Source organism: Cyanistes caeruleus, chromosome 7, assembly GCF_971803275.1.
Source record: "Cyanistes caeruleus chromosome 7, bCyaCae1.hap1.1, whole genome shotgun sequence".
Classification (NCBI taxonomy): Eukaryota; Metazoa; Chordata; class Aves; order Passeriformes; family Paridae; genus Cyanistes; species Cyanistes caeruleus.
In genome coordinates, this window is record NC_141707.1 from 24,006,436 (window position 1) to 24,024,804 (window position 18,369).

Here is an 18,369-nt window from a genome sequence, read left to right on the forward strand (position 1 = left end):
AGTGGCATGCATCTGGGCAGAGATCTCCCAATGTATTAATAGCACATTTTTGAAATTGTGGATGGTTGTGGGTGTTAAAACTCTGCAGCTTTAGTCACCTCTCCTCTCACCAACTCTTCTTATCTTCTGCTTTATCTTCTTTGCAAAAGGATATTTCAGATTAATTTTTAAAATTAATCTAAAAAATAAAAAAAATTATAAAATTTTCATTTAATCTTGTTTATGCTTCTTAAGGTTTCCTGTGATTTATTTAAAACTCTTCAAAATTATTTTGAAAGGAGTTGTTCCCTGAAAAATACAGGCATGAATTCATAATTTTGTTTTGGTTTATTTTTCAGGATTTGTTTTACAGAATTTCACCTAACATTCTATCCAAACCTACAAGCTTCACTTAATTTCAGCCCCAAATTACATCATTTGACCCTAGGAGAAGTTTCCTCCATTTCAACAAATCGAGCCCAAGTTTGTGTGACAGTGGATAGATGAGGTGAGCTGATGAGGGTCTGGGAGGCATTGCAATCAGAGTGGCAGGTGAGGCAGCTCTCAGTGAATGGATTTGAAGGACTAAATGTGAGGGTTTAGGGAAGGAGGAATTGCCATAGTGGATTACAGCCAAAGTCCATCATGAAAATATCTCAAGTTTGTCAGTAGCTATCAGAAAACACATTAGAGAAAGGTGTATGGAAATCATGGTAGTAATCAAAAGCAAGCTGTGTGAGAAGAATTCTATTAATTAAGTCTAAATCTGTTTCACAAAATCTGTGCTTCCTCGAGTTTTCTATTGGTAATTGGTAAAATTGGTAATTTTAACCCACGACAGTTTATTGTGTTATAATTGAATTGCACACAAATCATCAGACTGGTATGAGTTTTCTTTTCCCATTTTTCTCCCCAGCTGTGGATTCACGCAGTTAGACAATACATTCCCTATGAACTATGAGTTATCTGTCAGTAGATACTGAGAATAAGATGAAGAACAAGGACTATTTTTAGTGTAAATAAACAGTTTAATTGAGTTTGGGTTATTTGCTTTGAGTTAGATATAGTGGCAGGAAAAAATTGTAGGGAAAACTGAGCCTGTCTGTACTAAAATTTGCCCTCAATGTGGATGCTCTTACAAGGACTGGATAGCTGCAGAGACTCACTTACATTGTAAAAATATACATGATTCATTTCAATTGGTCTTTTAAGTTTTTAAAATCACATTTGTCCTCTTGCTGCACTGTTTTTGCCAGTGTAAAGATCATAGGTTTTATTTGATTATATTTTGGTAATCTGTTAAATGAGACTGGGTCACCTTGTACCATGCAACATTTCACTTCACTGCTAAAACTTAATGCCATCTTTTTATCTTTCACTGAGTGGATGTCAGAGGACACAACATTAATATAAGACAGGCATCTCTAATATTTCATGAATGGCCTTTTAAAAAAAAAACCTCTCAAAAAACAAACATAGGAAGTAAAAATTGACACTGGGCTAGTGAATTTAGTCACCTTTCTCAAATGTTGAATGGTTTTCCATTTATATATTTCATCTTTTACAAGACCTATTCTTTATCAGGCAAGGCTATTAAAAAGCACAGGTGGTTTTCTTAGATTGAATATATTTTCCTCATGAGATGGGGCCACTGAGAGATTTCCATGAAAAAGGTGGTCAAAAACTGAAGATAATATCCCAAAATAAGACTTTTGTAGCTTTTTAATGGATTAGAGTTCACTATTAAGAACTGGAAGACCTGAGATTTGATGCCTTCTTGTAATTATTTTTGCTTTTTTATTTCACTTTCAGTGCCTTAAAAATTAGTCTATACTTTCCAGTTCTATAGGGATATCTGTCAGGTAGGTTAAATCAGGACCTGGCAAAGCATTATAAAAAAGTGCATGCTTCTAGTAAATGATGAAGCATTTGCCTCTTTTTTTTCTTTTTTGTGTGTGTGTCAAATGTACTATTCCAAAATCACTTGGCAATATATACAGATGTGAATAGCTATGTGTATATTTATACTTTCCTATGTTATATGTCCACACGTTTATTTAGATGTATCAAAATGTTGGGTTAAATACAGCTTTTTGTAGCAGTATCTCTGCAAGATAATTTTTATATATGGTAGAAAATACTTAATGCTTACCTGCTAAGACATTCAAGGGTGATGTATTTTTTGCATTCTCTGATACTTAGGGGTAGGAAAACTCTTGTAAAATTCCGAATATAATGTCTAATCCTTAGCTGTACTAATTGTGCCATTAGATTAAAGCATTAGAGAGAGGGATAGCTATGGTGGTGTGCAGGACTTGGGCAGAAATAATCATCTTATAGTCTGGATCATGTGCTGAGAGGATGCATTCATGTTTCAGTTCTGAATAGGCATGTCCAAAACTTGATTAAGCTACTAGTGAAAGTTGGTATTTAATTTCAGTGTTGTAGTTTGGGAAAACAAGAGTGGAAGAGACCGCTAGGATCATCAGTCCAGTCATCTGTTGCTGCAGATAGCATGCCATGTGATTTCTTCCCTAAATTTGTTGGGTTCTGTAAATTTATGGAGCTCCATGCTTAGCATTGATTATCTTCACAAAATTTATATTTTATTTGGCAAAAATAAGTGTTAATAATTTCACTTGCATTAGCATAGTAGAAATTTAGCTAGATATGTTGGTTAGAGAAACAGTTTGATGCAGTTAATTCATTCCTGGTTTCTAAAATAAGCATGCAAAGAACTGCCATAATTTTCTTCTTTCCTCACAATTCTGCTGTCTTTTAAGTTCAGAACAAATGCGTATCTACCCTCACTATTGCCACCCCCTCTCCCCCCTTCTCCCAGGAATCAGATGGGTTTTTAATACGGTCCTTGATTTCTCTATAAAACATTGGCTAAGATAGGTGGCTTTCCAGGCAGTTTTTTGTGAACTAATAGGTGACCTTTGCCACAACCAAATGTCACTGTGAAATTTCTTCAGCCCTTTAGACTCAATAACTATGTCTTTTTTTTTTTTGTTTTGGTTATTAATGTGGTTTCTTTTTAATTTGCATAAGCAAATGTAAAAATCTCTCACGTATGACAATATGTAGATTTGTGGCAGTCCTGAGAGGACCTTGGGTCTCTAAACCAGTGGCTTTATTATGTAATGCTGCATAAATGCTGTATTTTCATCTGTGACAGATATAGTCTTGAACCTGTATTTTTCATGTTATTTAACTGTTTCGGAGCATCATGTGTGAGAGAACACATCAAAATGGAAATTGCTTCTAGAGAGGCAGCAATAAATATTGGTTGGGTATATTGCATTGTTGGGCTCCATGTGTTTCGGGATGTTCTCAATTCTCTTGCCCTAATCAACACTGTAAATACATGCTGCATTTTCTGGTCATCCATTTGTTGGATTAACAATTTGGACCTTGCAGTTTCTACCGTATGTTTTGATTCTTTGCTGTATATAGTCATGGTTATATAAGACTGTCCTCTAACAAAATTGCTCTGAAACCTGTCTTTTCCAGCAGTAAATTAAATTCTTTTCCACAGTAAATTCTGTGCATTATATGTATAGTTAACTTGTAGTTACTTGAAAATTAGGAAGCTAAAATGAGAAAAATCTGTACATTCAAATGAAATCCTTAATCCCTGTGACACAGAAATTTGCTCTCCTCTCATTTAAATATTGGGGGGGGTTTGTGCTTTGTTTTTGAAAAGGTACTTACTGTTTAATTTCCAGCAGAGACTAAAATTGTTCATAGTGTATAATTGAAATATATCAATATTTGTGATGATATATTATGAAAAAAGAAAAAAGAGAAAAAACAACATAGGGAAAATATATCTGATTCTGACAATACTGTGCAGGAAGTTTTAGACAGAGGGGTTGGCATATTGCTTTTATTGAATATTCTGTTAAAGGATTTGCTTAAGTTGCTTCTCCCTTAAAGTCTTTATAAACAAGTAGTACATGTCCCATTTTTTATCTACTCTCTGCCTTATGCTGTTGAGTTGGAATAGAATAATAGTTCCTCATCTTGTCTTTCAAGTGACCATAATACTCTCATGGCCATGAAACTTACTTAGTTTTTGGGCCTTTTATTGTATCAGTGATACCACTGTGTTTCGTGTGGAGCCTGAGTACTCTTATGAATGACTTTACAGCACCAGACATAGTGTATCCCAATTTTCTATTGTATACTTCCCTCTGTGGATCAATATGGATTTTAATTAACATCCTAACAAAACTGTAGTTATGCTCAAAGGTCACTCTCCCTGTGTATCTTGCTGGGGTCTTGGTCTTTAGGAAGTTCCTATCACACCAGATACTGTCAAGAACAACCATAACTGAAATAGCTTTTCATTTATCCTGAGGCAAAGGCACTTTTTTCCCTTTCTTTCTTCTTCAGTAGATATGCACAGAAGTTTGCTAACTGGGGGGAAGGAGCTGCAAATCTACTATAAATATCAAAGGTGACTTGATAGAGATTCTTGGAAGAAATTTCCACCATACTTGGAATGCAGTGACACTGTTTCATTCAACTGCTTTTCCACATTGCATTACATTAATAATCGCCTTGCAGGTTTCTTGGCAGATGAAGAGAAAGGGAAAGTTGGATGATGATTTTGAATGAATGAGGATGAAGATGAACTGTTAGCCTTAAAGCTTGTATGAGGTAGTCGGAACACGAAGAGCTGTGAAGTAGGTCAGTACTTTTGTCTTCTTTTTACATCAGTTGTTCTGTTGAACTGCTTTTATAAGTGTTTAGCTTATATTCACACATAGCACTGGTATTTCTGTGTCTCTTCCTTGACTGTACACTATATGAGATTATTTTCAGCTGTTTTATCCCTTCTGTCATGTAGCTTTTGAAATCTCTTGCGCTAATAAGCATCTAATAGATCTCACCAGGAGTCTTGGCTTTATCTTTAGTCTTCCTTCATTCTAACAATTCTGCCTACAGTACATACTGTTCACAGGGTAGATCCACATATTGCTGTTCAGCTGCCAGGCTCTTGAGTAATAAACCCTGCATTTTGGTTCTGAATGAGTGTAAATTATAATTTTAGGAGTGTTGTTCTTCTGACAGAAGAGAGTCCAATGCCACATCCTTGACTATGGATGAAGAGTGCACAGCAGTCTGGAAAATGAGTTTATCACTGATGAGTTGCTTTCAAAAATTACCTTATCTGGCAGTTCACTCTTCAAGTAGAAGAGCTTTTATAGTGCTGGTTCTTCAGTTTAGAAACTTGGACATTTGGTCCACAATTCCATTTCTTTCTGAGGTTCTGTAACAGTTCTGCTAAATAAAAAAAGTTAACATTCAACACAATTTCAAATTATAAAGAACCAAGCTAATAATAAATTCTGTTACTTAATCCTGTTAGAGTTTGAGATGTTTTGTGCTGTTACTTAGACTTGAGAAGTTAAATCCAATATTAAGGAAAACCAGAAAGCCCATTTTCTTTTACTGAATTGTGTTTTGATGGTCAGTTGTCTAAAAATTGCATTTTTGTAATTTGCCTTAGGTCTCATTAAGAAAAGAGGTAAATTTTATGCCTCTTACCTTTTTCCTTTCTGAAACTGAAATAGGGTGTCCTATTCCTCCCATGTTACAATACCCAGCAATTCCAGGATTTTCACTTGCATTCTTTAAGGCTTGTAGCTAATGTTTCCCACTATGAGGACACAGACACCATTATATATAGTGGCAGTGGGAAGGAACCCCCTCCAATTAAATAGATTGTAATATGAACCTGCCATTAAATAAATTGAAATATTAATAATGTTGTTAGTTATTGTTTTCTATTAATTTCATTTTAGATGTGTTTTCTGGTAGCACTTTAAAAATTGCCACCAGTTACCTGCATTGATTAAAGAAAGTAGTGATACTGCTGTGTTGTAACATGGATTGAAATCTAACTAGGTGCCCTTTTCAGTATCTGCATTATTGTTGTCATTAAATCCATTAGTTTGAGAATAAAACTTTTAAATTGCTCGATTACTTAGAACTTATACTTTTGCTTAATGAGTTGTCCTTTATTGGATATTACAGTCAGCAGTGCTGTATCTAGTGAAAATACTGCAAATACACTATCACAAGCTTAGATGTCATTTTATTAGGAGATGCTGCCTCAGCAGAATGAGAATATTAATCTAAAAGAAGTATATTTTTTCCAAGCAACATAAACAAATCTATCCTACTTAGAGCTGTAATGTCAATATTTTATACTGCCTGTGTTGACTTACTCATTGTAGTTTTTGGCATATGGGATAACTGGGAAGATTCCAATTCTGGCCTTTCATTTTAGGCCAGTTCAGGGTATTTCCAGCCCTTATCTGAGATATTTTTTCAGCCCCTGGATAGTTTTCACATATAATAAGTGTACATCCTGAAATACCCATTGTTGCACTGAACATTGACTCCTTGGTGATGTGGGGAGTAGGCACTCCTCTAAGTTTGTTTCATTCTGAACAAAAGCTTTAGCAATTAAATTTTGTTGAGTATTCTAGAGAGTGTCTACAACTACTGAAGCTTTTTGAGCTTTGACCTTAGCTTGCTTAGCTTCCACTGCTGGAACAGAAAAAAAAAGAAAATATCTACCTGGGAAGGAAGGAAAGTTTGCTGAGCATTTTTAGCAAAAGACAGAGACAGCTTAAGACCCATTTTAGTTAGTTCTGGGTTCCTTTCAATACTAAAAAGTTGTAAAGACTTATTTAGTAGGTACTTTTTAGCTTTATTGCTTCTATGTTTATATAATACCATTGTAGGGTCATTATGCCAGAAGTATTATCACTCAGACCCCCATAGAAAATATAAAGAGTTTCTGTTGCAAATGCTAGCAAAGAGATGTAACACTGATTGCGTTGTTAAAGATTTTCATTAGAAACAGTTTGGTCAGCTGTAAATCACCAGTTCTTTGTGTGTTCCTCATTCCTGAGCTCATTCCTTAGCATTGTAATACCCATTGTGTGTCTTACAGAGCTGGTCAGTGACAGCCTCACCATGAAATCAACTCCTCCAGTTAACTTCTTGCCTAGATTTGTTGTTTCTGCTGTCTAGAACATAACACATTTAGCCTTTGAAAGTACAGGTTCTTGCTCAGAATTTTCTGGCCATGCTCTCTTGCTTTTCACCCCACTGCTGTTCAAAATATTTATTTATCACCCAAATAAAAATCTTTGTATCTCTTATATCATCAAAGTTGTCTGGTTGAAGATAGAGCCAAAAATACTCTTTTATGAAGGTGTTTACTACTACTTTGAATAATTTTTATCTGCTATTGTACTAGTATCACTTACTTCTTTGTTCCTACCATACATGCTCTGGGGGTTTTTGCTGATTGTCTGCAAAATTATGTAATGTTTGCCTTTTTCCCCTGTATGTTAACATTTGTACTTCCACATGACAGTTGTCAAAGCAGGTACAATTCCAAGATGTGCTTTTGTTAAATTTCAGCTTGCAATTCCTATACTGGTCTATGCTGCTTGTAACATTTCTAGAAATATTTTGTATTTCTTTCTAATGTTAAAAGTCTGTTGGCTTCTGTAAGTGACCATCTTTTCCATCAGACTATTTTTGCCTTCAATAATGTCTACTAAAATGCCCTGGTTGTTTTTTTTCAGTCCAAGAAAATCCTAAATCCCCTTCTCCCTGGTTTCAATTGGAACAGCTGTCATGTGTTTTGCTATATCACATGTGTGTAGAGAACAGCATTCTTCAAATTCTGGAATAATTTCACATCCACCTTCAACTGACTTTATTAAAAGCTGATATGTGTATCCTGTGCTCAGAGTCAGTTGATATCTAAAGCACCTGACTACCTTTCTGTTTGGGTGGCACCTTTGTCCTACAGATGTAGAATTTCACTTGCTTATTTGTTATTTCGGGAACTCAGAGTTGGATGGGCACCATATTTGCTCTGTTTATTTTTGGAGGGGTGTTTTACTTATCTTCCACTCACTGTATGACAGTGTATGCAGTGAGACTTAATCACCTGATCACCTGACATGCACATGAGATCTCTGCTTTATTCTGTATCTTTCTCCAAAATGAGACTGCCTCACCACTCCTGTGGATATGTTTGGAGGGACATCTTAAAGACACAAAGGAGGACAGCGCAAAGGTGAATGCCGTGATATTACCATTTGTCTGTAGTCTTATCACCTCTTGTAAGCCAATTATCATTGTGTCAGTGACAGTCTTGGCATGTGTGGGAAAGTTTTCATTACTTTCTCTCTTTCCCTAATGGTAGCCCACTGTGGTAGCAGCAAAAGTAATTTTGCTGGCTTAGCTTTACCCGGAGGTATTTGCTTTAGTTAGATGAATCTAGAGTCCTCAAGCTAGAATTATATGGTAAAATGTGGGCATGAGGAACGCCCAGGTCTACGTTGCAGCTAGATTTTATAGTTATATTAAATCTATTAAATCATATTACTTTCAGGAGAATTACCCTATCTTTTTTTGCAAATACCTTAATGAATAGGAAAACAAATGTGGGTGTTTTCAAAGAAGATACTAATACTTTGGAAAATAAAGGTTGCAATGGAAGGACATATTAGTTGTGGGGAACAGCACCTTAATCTCTCAATGCAGCAGTTGATTCTTGTAACCTCTGAAAATTAAGACGGGAAATTATTGAAAAGAGTGTCTAGGCAGCTCTAGTTTAGTTCTAAGATATCCTAGAATTTTGGAATAATAATTTTAGAAGGAACACTTCTATTTCTCAAGTTAATAGAAAAGCAGAGAGAAAACCTAAAATATCACACAAATCTGTGATGACCTTGATAATTAGCATTTATAAATCCAAGTACAAAGGCAGACAGTTCTAAAATGAATGCCACTGAGGCAGACTCTTCACAGGATTTATTTTAGTTCTTGAATTTTTACTCTTTTACATTGATAGCTTCAAATGGTGAGAGAAATTGGAAACATCTTTGTTATTCAGTAGCCAGGTATTTTATTCTGTCTAGAAGAAATAGAAATGATGACAATATTTATGTTACTGTAAGTAACATAAATTACCACAAGTAATATAAATATTGTGGTACCTTACTCTGGCTCCTTACAGACTTACCCCTTCTGTAATGCTGTGATTTACCAGGAAAATAGCCAAACTGACATTATTAATATAGTTGTCTTTGGAATAATGGGGATTAGAGTAAAGGGACAAACATTTCTGTTCATGAAATAAATTAAACTTAAGACTCTATCCTATATATTGTTTATGAAAATACATGTTCATATATTTCTGTAGTTCATACAACCAAAACATGTCATAAATGGTAGTGAAATAACAAATACTCTGTAGCTGTTATTTTCACTCACCAAAATATTACCAATGAAAGAAACTGAAGGAAATTTAAACATACCTACCTTCCTCTCTCACATCTGATATCTATCATGGTCTCTCTTGGTGTCATTCTTTAGGTGGCTTATTCTAGTGTCCTTTTCTAGGAATTCTGAAGCTGACCTTGCTCTTTAACACAAGTGTTTAATAAAAAAATAAATAGTCTATGTTTAAAGAAAATAATCTCATATAGACTGTAAATAAGATGTAATTACTATTAAATGTTAAGGCTAGAGAGAGTTTAAGCATGCTAGAATCAAAGCATATTATTTGAAAGGTTTACAGAACTTGATTTTAAAATGCAGTGCTTGTTTCTTGCAAAAGTCCAGTTATGTCTTGTGGAAGGTGCAGTCCTCAACCATTAGATTTTTCTCTCAAATGGAAGTTGAAGAAAAGCACCACAGCCAAACTAAAGAAAATATTAACTCAAGATATTCTGCTTTGTACTGAAGCAGACTGAAATTGCTCCCATCTCAAGTGGGAAAGGTTGTCTCCAATGGATGGACAGATATTAGGAATTAAATGGGGTGAATTTTTGAAAAAGTTTGATCTTTTTAAGTTAAAATAAGCTCTGCTTATGTCCCTAGTGCTCTTTGTAAGGGTGTGTAATTTTTTCCAAAGTGAGAATGCAATAGGAGTTCATAATTTATAAAAGTTAGTTATCATACCATTACTGATGCAAAGTTACCATAAATCACAGACTGGGAGTGATCCTATTAGTGGTTCACTTCACTGTTAACAGACAAAATTTATGTTAACAAGGTTTATGCGTCTTCACCACGGTTCTACTCAGCTTAGTTATTGCATCGTATCAATCACATAAGAAGATATTTAATTTCATAGTGGTGACTTTACACTATATTTTTTGTTCATTATTGTTTGGCCAGACAGAGGAAATTAACAGCGGTGGCTGATATGCACGTATATATGTGCGTCTCTATATGTGTCACTACATACTTATATCCACAGTAATATATTTACACACCTGTATCTACAAGTATGTGTACACATCTGTATGCCAAAGCATCAAATGCACAAAAATCCATACAGTAGGCCATGCATGAAACCTGTTAATTGCAATGTATTACTGTTTTAAAAAAGCTTTATTAGTGTTAAAACCAGAATCTACCATCAACAGTCAGTATCTCCTGACAGTCTTTCCCCCTTCCTCAGGAATTTAGTGCTTAATGGGATTCTTTTGGCTTTGAAATTGAAGAATTTTATTAGTTGCTAAAGCTATTCAGTAAGAGGGTATTTCAAAAAGAAACGTAAATTGCAAAATGCAGTGGGACACTTACTGAACTGTTGGTATTGTTTTGTCAAAAAATGATTTAAAATGAGCTAGAAAATTGCCGAACCATCAAAGTATGGGATGTGGGAAAGTTAATATATTAAAGAAACACTATCATGAGAAGAAGTGCCGTTTTAAAAATGATATTTTAAGAAATTCACTTATATAGAGAATAGGGCAAAATCATAATCTTTTATGAGCCCAATAAAGACTACCTAGCTACTGCCACTTGATACAATACTTTTCTTACTGAACTTAGGGAAAAAAATGTACTACAGAGGACTTTTTTTGTGCAATATAGATTTAGTTAGCTCTTTAACTTAAAAATGGAAGAATGGTGAGACTGTTCTTTGGACTGACCAGTCTGCTGCATAATGCCCTGGACCAACAATATGCATGCATTAGTGTTCATACAGACAGGACTGGTGGCTCTGCAGTCAGGGTCCTTAGATTTGACATGCTGCTATTGCAGTGGCTTTACTGACAACTTATGTAGTTTAGTAGAAGACTTAGAGTAGTGCTTCCTTTAAAGACAGAAATATGCTTTTCTTCAGAAATATGCTATCTTCAGATAGACTTTGTTATTTTTGCTTTTGAGATAGGCTGTGCAAGTAGCTGAAGAGAAAATTAATCCTTCCTCTTTTTTGTGATGTGGCTTCTTGTGACTGGTCCACTGTATAAGAGATTCATGTGTCATTTTGGAAGACCAAAAAAAAAAACAATGTCATTTTACTTAAGATCACTTATTAGTGTTTGCTTAAATAGTTACCTCAGGCATGTTGAGTAAAGACAAAAGATAAGAACAATTAGTATTTATACTTTGTTTTGTATTTGTGTAGCTTGTGGTTCCTCTGGAAACAATGTGCTAATAGTAAGACAAGGTAATATATTTGCATTCCCTAGTTTTCTTACTGCTTGACTCCTTTCTGCTTTAGTCTATTCTTACATGTCCTTATTCATGGTATGTAAGTCACTGCAAGGATGTGGGCTGTTCAATTCCTAGTAACCTATTGAGCTGTAAAAAACTTACTATGGTGTGTTGGAAATATGGGTTTTCATGCAATGTTCAAATGGAAGAGAATATATAATGAAACCTGCTTTAAAGTGGGGAAAAAAGTTGGTAGGACTTCCACCTGAAATTGTAATCTAAAATTGTTTCAAGCCCCTCCAAGGATTGTTGCATCTGAAGCATAATGATGAAGCTCTTTGAAGTCAACTGGCTTTGCTTATTTGACAGAATTTTAGAGACAATCAAAGTTTTGTCTATGTTGGGAGCAAAATTCCCATTAACTTCACTGGACTCTGCGTTTAACTCGTCTTAAATAACAGCTCTCAGTCTGTGGCTGCTCAGAGCTTCTTCCTTTCCCATGTGCTGCTGCTGTGTCTCTGGCTTTCCACTTCTCACAAATCCCATGAAGCACAGAAAGACATTTGCTGGAAACACCTGGATTTAGTCTGAGCTGGCCTCAAAGAGGTTGGCAGAGCTAGAAGTAGACAGATCAGATATTTGGCAGTATGGTCTGCACATCTACAGTGTTGAAAAAAACATCTCTCTCAAACTATTCTTAGGGGAATTTATTGCACATCAAAATATATTGCTTACATTTTTAATAGAATTTCACCTATTGTGTCAACTTCAGCTAGCGTTAAATAACAAGAAAAATCTTGCAGTCTGTGCTTGTTTATAATATAGTGGCTGTAGTTAGAAATTAGAGTACCATTGTTAAAGCACAGCCTGCCTCCCCATTGAGAAAGTCTTTGTTTCCTTACAAAGAGCCTTGTGGCTATAATTCTTTTTAAAATGTACTCCCTATGAGCCATTAAAGAGTAAAACAAAGGCTTCAGTTGCGTTTTCTTCCTTAGGAGCCCAAGTCTGACTTCTACCCACCTCTGTACCCTGCTGTCTTCTCCCCACCACTTGGAGAAGAATGTCTGAAATCAGTTGTCTTCTTACTATTTCCTCCCACCTGCTCTGCTCCTCTGTACCCAAGTGCCTCCCAGAAGCACTTGAAGTCTTCTCTAGGGAAGGTGAGTCCAACTGCTTTGGCAGCCTGCTGCTTTAGCAGTTGAAACCAAACTCTCTCCTTTGGCACAAACAAAGCAGATGTCACTCATCAAAATACGTTCACTGCAGTAAGCATGGGAAAATGAGCCAATGGGAATGTGATATTGATACCTTGGAAAACTGCAATTATGATTAATGTGGCAAGTGCTATTTACTTTAACGTTTGACCAAGACAACACTGGTAATTTCTTTTAGCTCAATGTGAAATTTAGAGTCTAATTGTTCTAATTAGCAGAAAAGGGAAAGCTGCCAAAAAATACACACTGATTTACCTACGTCTTGATTCTGCTGACATCACTGAAGTTGCACAGGATTGTTAAAGAAAGTTACTTTAGGCTTCGATTTCTTTCTGCAGGTATCTATGTCTGATGTAAAAGACATAAGATCCTTGAAGTTAATGCTGTGAAGCTGATGAGATGAAAGAAATCCGTAACTCATCTTTTGCAGCTCTGCGTTGTCACGCAACTTTGGGGATGGTGGCTTGATTGATCTTGACAAATTAAAATCACAAATGAGTCCACTAGAAAATAGTAATTGTTAAAGAAAAGGCACCTCTGAATTTGATGTGGACCATATAAGTGTCATAGTCTCCAGAAATTACATATGAAGTAGCTGGAGAAAGTAGCTCAGCACTGGGCATCTTCAGACTCAGACACTGGTTGAGGATTATGTACTGACATGAGAGTGGATGGGTCTAATTTAAAATCCATTAGGCTACCTTAGATTTATCATTAAATCAGGAAATACCTCTTTGGTCCATAGACTGGTGTAATGCATGGATAGCAGGGTGATGTGAGGGAAACTCTCACTGCCATGAAGATATTTGTCATTGTAATAGAGAAAATACTGAAGGCTCTCATGTAACATGCAGGAGAAATAACAGTCTTAATGTTTCTGTCTCCTAAATATTTTCCAAGAAAAAGAGATTGCAAGTACTTTTGGAATCAGCAGGAACAAGGGGAATGACTTTTTTCCCCCCCTCTTTGTCCCTCACAAGAATATACCAACCTCTTAGTAAAGAATTTTATCGTGTCTTTTACGGAAACCTTTTCTGTCTTTAGTTTGCAAAATTCCTCTCTCCTTCAAATAGTTTTCCTGTTTTAAGAAGTGCTGGGTTATGCATGGCCTGTTTTATCCCTTTGCCATGTATAAGGCTCTAAAGATATTTGTGTTTGTCATACTATATTTCTAGATCTTTGCCTGAGCAGGCATTTATAAAAAGAAGGATTTTTTTTGAAAGGAATACTACACCCATGTATGCACTTTCTATTAGGACAAGTTTTCACAATATTTCATAACAATCACCTGATTCAAAATTATTCTAGTGCAGACTGTTCAATTATGTGTGTAAGCAGAAGGATTGCAAGATCCAGGAAAACATTTAAAAACCATGAAAAAAGTAGAATAATGTTTGAGCCAGGCAGCTTCCTAATGTCACTTTTTTGGACAGCCGACTCTGATGCGGTGTGCTGGTTAGTGATACTGGCGACATTGGTGGAGTTATGGGGTGTTACCTGAAGGTGAAGGGATAGGTTTCATAGTAATACAGTGTACATTTTACCAGGTCATGCCTGGCTGCATTTTTCAAGTGCTTATAAAGCAAAAGAAAGACTTTTTGCTATGGGTTTGGTCGATGCAAAGCTCAAGATCTCTTAAAATTTATGAGTCTGAAGTTAGCCTGTTAACGTTATTTCCTTTGTTTTATTAGAAATAATAGAATATCAGGCAGCTGAAGCAGTGAAAATTTTTAAAATTGTTTGTGCTGTGTATGTTAACATATTGTCCCATTTTGATATGACCTCTGATCAATCAAGTTGAATTGTAGTGAGTCCTTATTTGCATACACATAAATAATTTTTACATCTTTAAATATCAAAGCTTCAACATAATTTTCACTTTTAGGTTTATTAAAGCCATCTTTGTGACTTGTACATCTGCTACTGTGTACTATTATAGCCCAGTGGGCATGCATGTAAGGTACTATGGCTGAATCCTTTTTCTTTTCAGTTTGTCTTATCTTGCTTGAGCTCTGGGTGAAGAGGGGACATGTGGACAATGACACTGGCTTAACTCATAAAGTCAAGGTAATTTGATTGTGTAGCTGAGTGTTATCAAGGCAAATCAGTGCAACAGTTGTAAAGACAAGATCTACCAAAGGACAGATATTCTTGAAGAAACGTTCCAGGCCTTTTTTTTTTTTTTCCTTAATTAATTTGGTTTATTATTTTCGCATTGTATTTTGAGGCATACAGGGCAGTGCTTTGGTAGATCACAGAACTGTTGTTCGGGGTAGAGGAAGGTAGAGGGTAGAGGATGTCTCTCCTCTGTCTCCTTTTTCTGTGCCAGTCTAAAACCTTATTTGCGTCCCTTAGGTGTTCTTGTCGACCTATACAGAACCCGCTGCTGGTGGTATCACACGCTGCAAGCAGAAAGAGCCTGTTTTATTCCTGCTTAGCACTGGATTCACACCCTACAAAGAGTTCTAGTTGTAATCTGGCCTTGGAGAGCTGGCCTTCTCAGTTGGGGTGGCAGGGAGGGCTAACAGTTTCCTTGGTTGGAAGGCATCAAATTGAATAAACAGAAAACGGGGGCCTGGAGAGTGGGAAAGCTCTTGATGGTGATTAGTTGTCATCCTGCTTGTCAGAACAAATGAAGAAGAGGAGCACAATGTTTGCACTGTTTGAACAAGCCTCAGAGAGCAAATTAGATGGTAAATGTGATCATAATTTGCCTGCCTTTCTTGAAACTCCCATGGTGCTATTAGTGTTTTTCTTTTTTCAGTAAAAGAGCTTTAACAAATACTTACTTCTATGGAAACTGAAGTGCACTGGGGTTGTTTACAGGGGTGGTGTGCAAAGATTTCTGTGCTTTAGTGATAGTGTTTACTATATCTACATGCTACAGGCTGGTGCAAGGTGTGTAATGCCAATGGAAAACATAATGTATTCCAATATTGCACATGTTGTGGAAAATAATATGTAGATAGCTATCTATACATATATATATTTGATAGGTATGCATATATAAAATAAGTTTGTGCCTGAGCTTTATGTTGCACTTGGTTGAGTACTGTTGATAAGCCAATTATGGTATTTTTTGAAAGATATCTGGAATGTAAATTCTTCTGTCCTATTATCCTGTGATAATGTGCAGTGGCAGCCTGTGCCCCTTGCTGAACTGTTGGCACACCTAAGGTGACCACAACTGTTGCTAAATAAGAAAATAAGCACTTCTTGTGTTCTGTGTATATAGAAATGTGAAATAACCTGTAGCATTTAGATAATGAGTTTGGGGTGGAGATGGAGAAATGCTACTTACAGTTTATTTTACACATGAAAGTATTTCACACATAGCAGAAATCGTTAGTGTAAACAAGTATCAATTAAGAGAACAAGTATGAGCATTGTTCGAGAATGAGGTAAAAGCTGTGATGTGAAAGACTCTCTTAGGCAAAGACAGATGACTGACAGTGGAAGGATGTAAAGTATTTTGATTGCCTTGCAATGAAATCTGAACCTGTGGAAACTAATAAAAATTGACTGAGCTTAATTAGATGCCTATAGGTAGCAAAAAACCTTGTTTAGAAACTAAGCACTTGAACTGTCATATCTCTAGTTACCCAGCCAGACAGAAAAACATCAGACTGCAGCCAAAGTCAGAATTTTTCTCAATATATTGGAAAAATAAACAGACTAAAATAATTATGTATCAATAATTGTGGATTCACTGTATCATTTTGACATAAAACATAATGGTAGGGGAAAGTAAAGAAGAGCATATTTATTTTTATCTCTTTATAAAATCATTTTAATACACCAAATAGCCCAGACTGGTCTTGCTGCTCTCTATTAAATTACATTTGCCTATGCATCTCTCTTTTTTATCTTTTTATCCGATTTAGTGGGGACTTGCTGGTAAGGTACCCTTGCCAAAGGGCCAAGGCCAGAGTGTCAGCATTGCCCAACAAGAAAGAGAGAAACTGTGTCCTAAAGTAGAGGAGTTTGTACTTGCTGGCTCTGGCTTGCTGTGGTGCACAGAGCTTTAGGAATTACAGTGATTCTTAGTTTCCTGTAGAAATGCACCTTGTTCCACATCATCTCCAGCAAAGCTCTGTGATGGACATAGATATTCTCTATCGATCTGCTGGGCCTACTTCAGGCAGAAACATGTACTTTTTTTCTTCCTGTGTATTTTGGATGAGCTCAGTGCAGAGCAGTAGAATAAATGAAGTGTTTTGCTTCAGTCAGTCACTGAACAGTGCCAGCTATTGTATTGTGCAAATACAAGTTGCTAAGAATATTCTTTGGTGGCTAATGCAGTTTTTACCAATATTTTAATATACTGAAGTTCCAATGAATTGGATTATGTATATAGTACAGTTGGCAACATACTAGTGTATTCCATATTAGTAATGCACAGCGACAAGCAATTACATTTCATTTTTCTTTATTGACTATTTGAGGCTTTAAAATATTCATTCAGCAAGTTAATGTCTCCCTTTTGTTATTTTTAAAGGTATGGGTACTTAGCAGGCTCATACACTAATGATTTTTAAGCTGTAATAGAAAGCACATAGGATATGAACAGTGATGTGAAATAGATTAATTAAAATCAATGTTATTTCAATGAATACTAATTGAATTATTAATGCTTGGATCAGGGTTTTCCCCCATTTTGTGATTATTCAGCTTGTTGGCTGATGTATGCATTTCTGTTGATGAAAGCCATTTCTCCATCTTCCTTGGTTGTTTTTTTTTTCTCTCCTGCCCCTCATTAAAGGAATATGTTATCAATACCAAGTAGGAGACAGGGACTTACTCATAGCCAATTTAATTTTTCCAGTGCGGTCTCTGTCGTCTTTTCCAGTTGTGAGTACAATAACACACAGTGTGTTGCAGAAGTAGCCTAAAAGCTCTTCAAATGTGCTATGATCAAAACTGGGGTCAGCTGGCATTGGGAGGGCAGTGTTGTGAAGCCGTAGCTGGGGTGGGGGATGGCTGTCAGAAGCTGCCAAGCCCAGGTGCCCAGTCGTGCCTCTGCAAGCCCACTGCTGCGGGGTGTCCCATCCCGCTGGCCTTGTGCACTTGGGTGGAGGGAGTGGAAGAGCTGCAGAGAACTTGCTGTCTTGCTCTTGGCTGAGGAAACTGCTGTCTTCTCTTTGCTCTGTCTGCTATTAATAACCCTTCCCCCAGGCTACTGGATTATATGATTTCAGTTGAAATAGATTAAAAGTTCCTTTGTTTTGGTGCCAACAATAATGTGATAATTTTTTTGCCAGTTCTCCAGGGTTTTTGTTTTTGTTACTTGGAGGCATAAACTCAAGGTCCAAGGGAAAGATTGTTATTCCATTGAATTTAGAGAGTGGGTTCCCCCATCCCCTCATTTTAACAATTATATTATTAGAAAATACTCTATTAAAAATACATAATTAATCTCTCATCATTTCCTGCAAATAGAACTGGTTTTTGTGCATGTGTGTTTGCACAGAGACAGCATCTCTTGGGTTTTTTGGTATCTTTTCAGAAAGTTCAGTGTTTTAACAATAAAAAAAAGCTGGTTTTGCAACAACAACACAGGTAAAATAGAAAATCTTTTTTTTTCCTCCCCATAATTACTCCTGAAAGTGAAAAATCCTGAAAGGATTCTCAGAGTTGAGAATTGTCAACGGGGCCTTGGCTATAGCAATGTTTA

At 36.1% G+C, this 18,369-nt stretch overlaps 1 protein-coding gene across 11 annotated transcripts in view; it reads left to right on the forward strand.

Moving 5' to 3' along the window:
• FIGN (fidgetin, microtubule severing factor) overlaps positions 1 to 18,369 on the forward strand; it is a 369,233-nt gene that overhangs the window by 306,173 nt on the left and 44,691 nt on the right. For 3 of the 11 annotated variants that reach the window (XM_086896845.1, XM_086896848.1, XM_086896847.1), the window contains one exon: positions 4,555 to 4,677. The exons of 6 other annotated variants lie outside the window; for them this stretch is intronic. The gene's annotated coding sequence lies outside the window, so the exon portion shown is untranslated. Of the gene's footprint in view, positions 1 to 4,554; positions 4,678 to 5,041; positions 7,755 to 14,691; positions 14,763 to 18,369 lie in introns of those variants that run through there. 2 more of the 11 variants (XR_015288992.1, XM_086896850.1) reach the window with 2 other exon arrangements.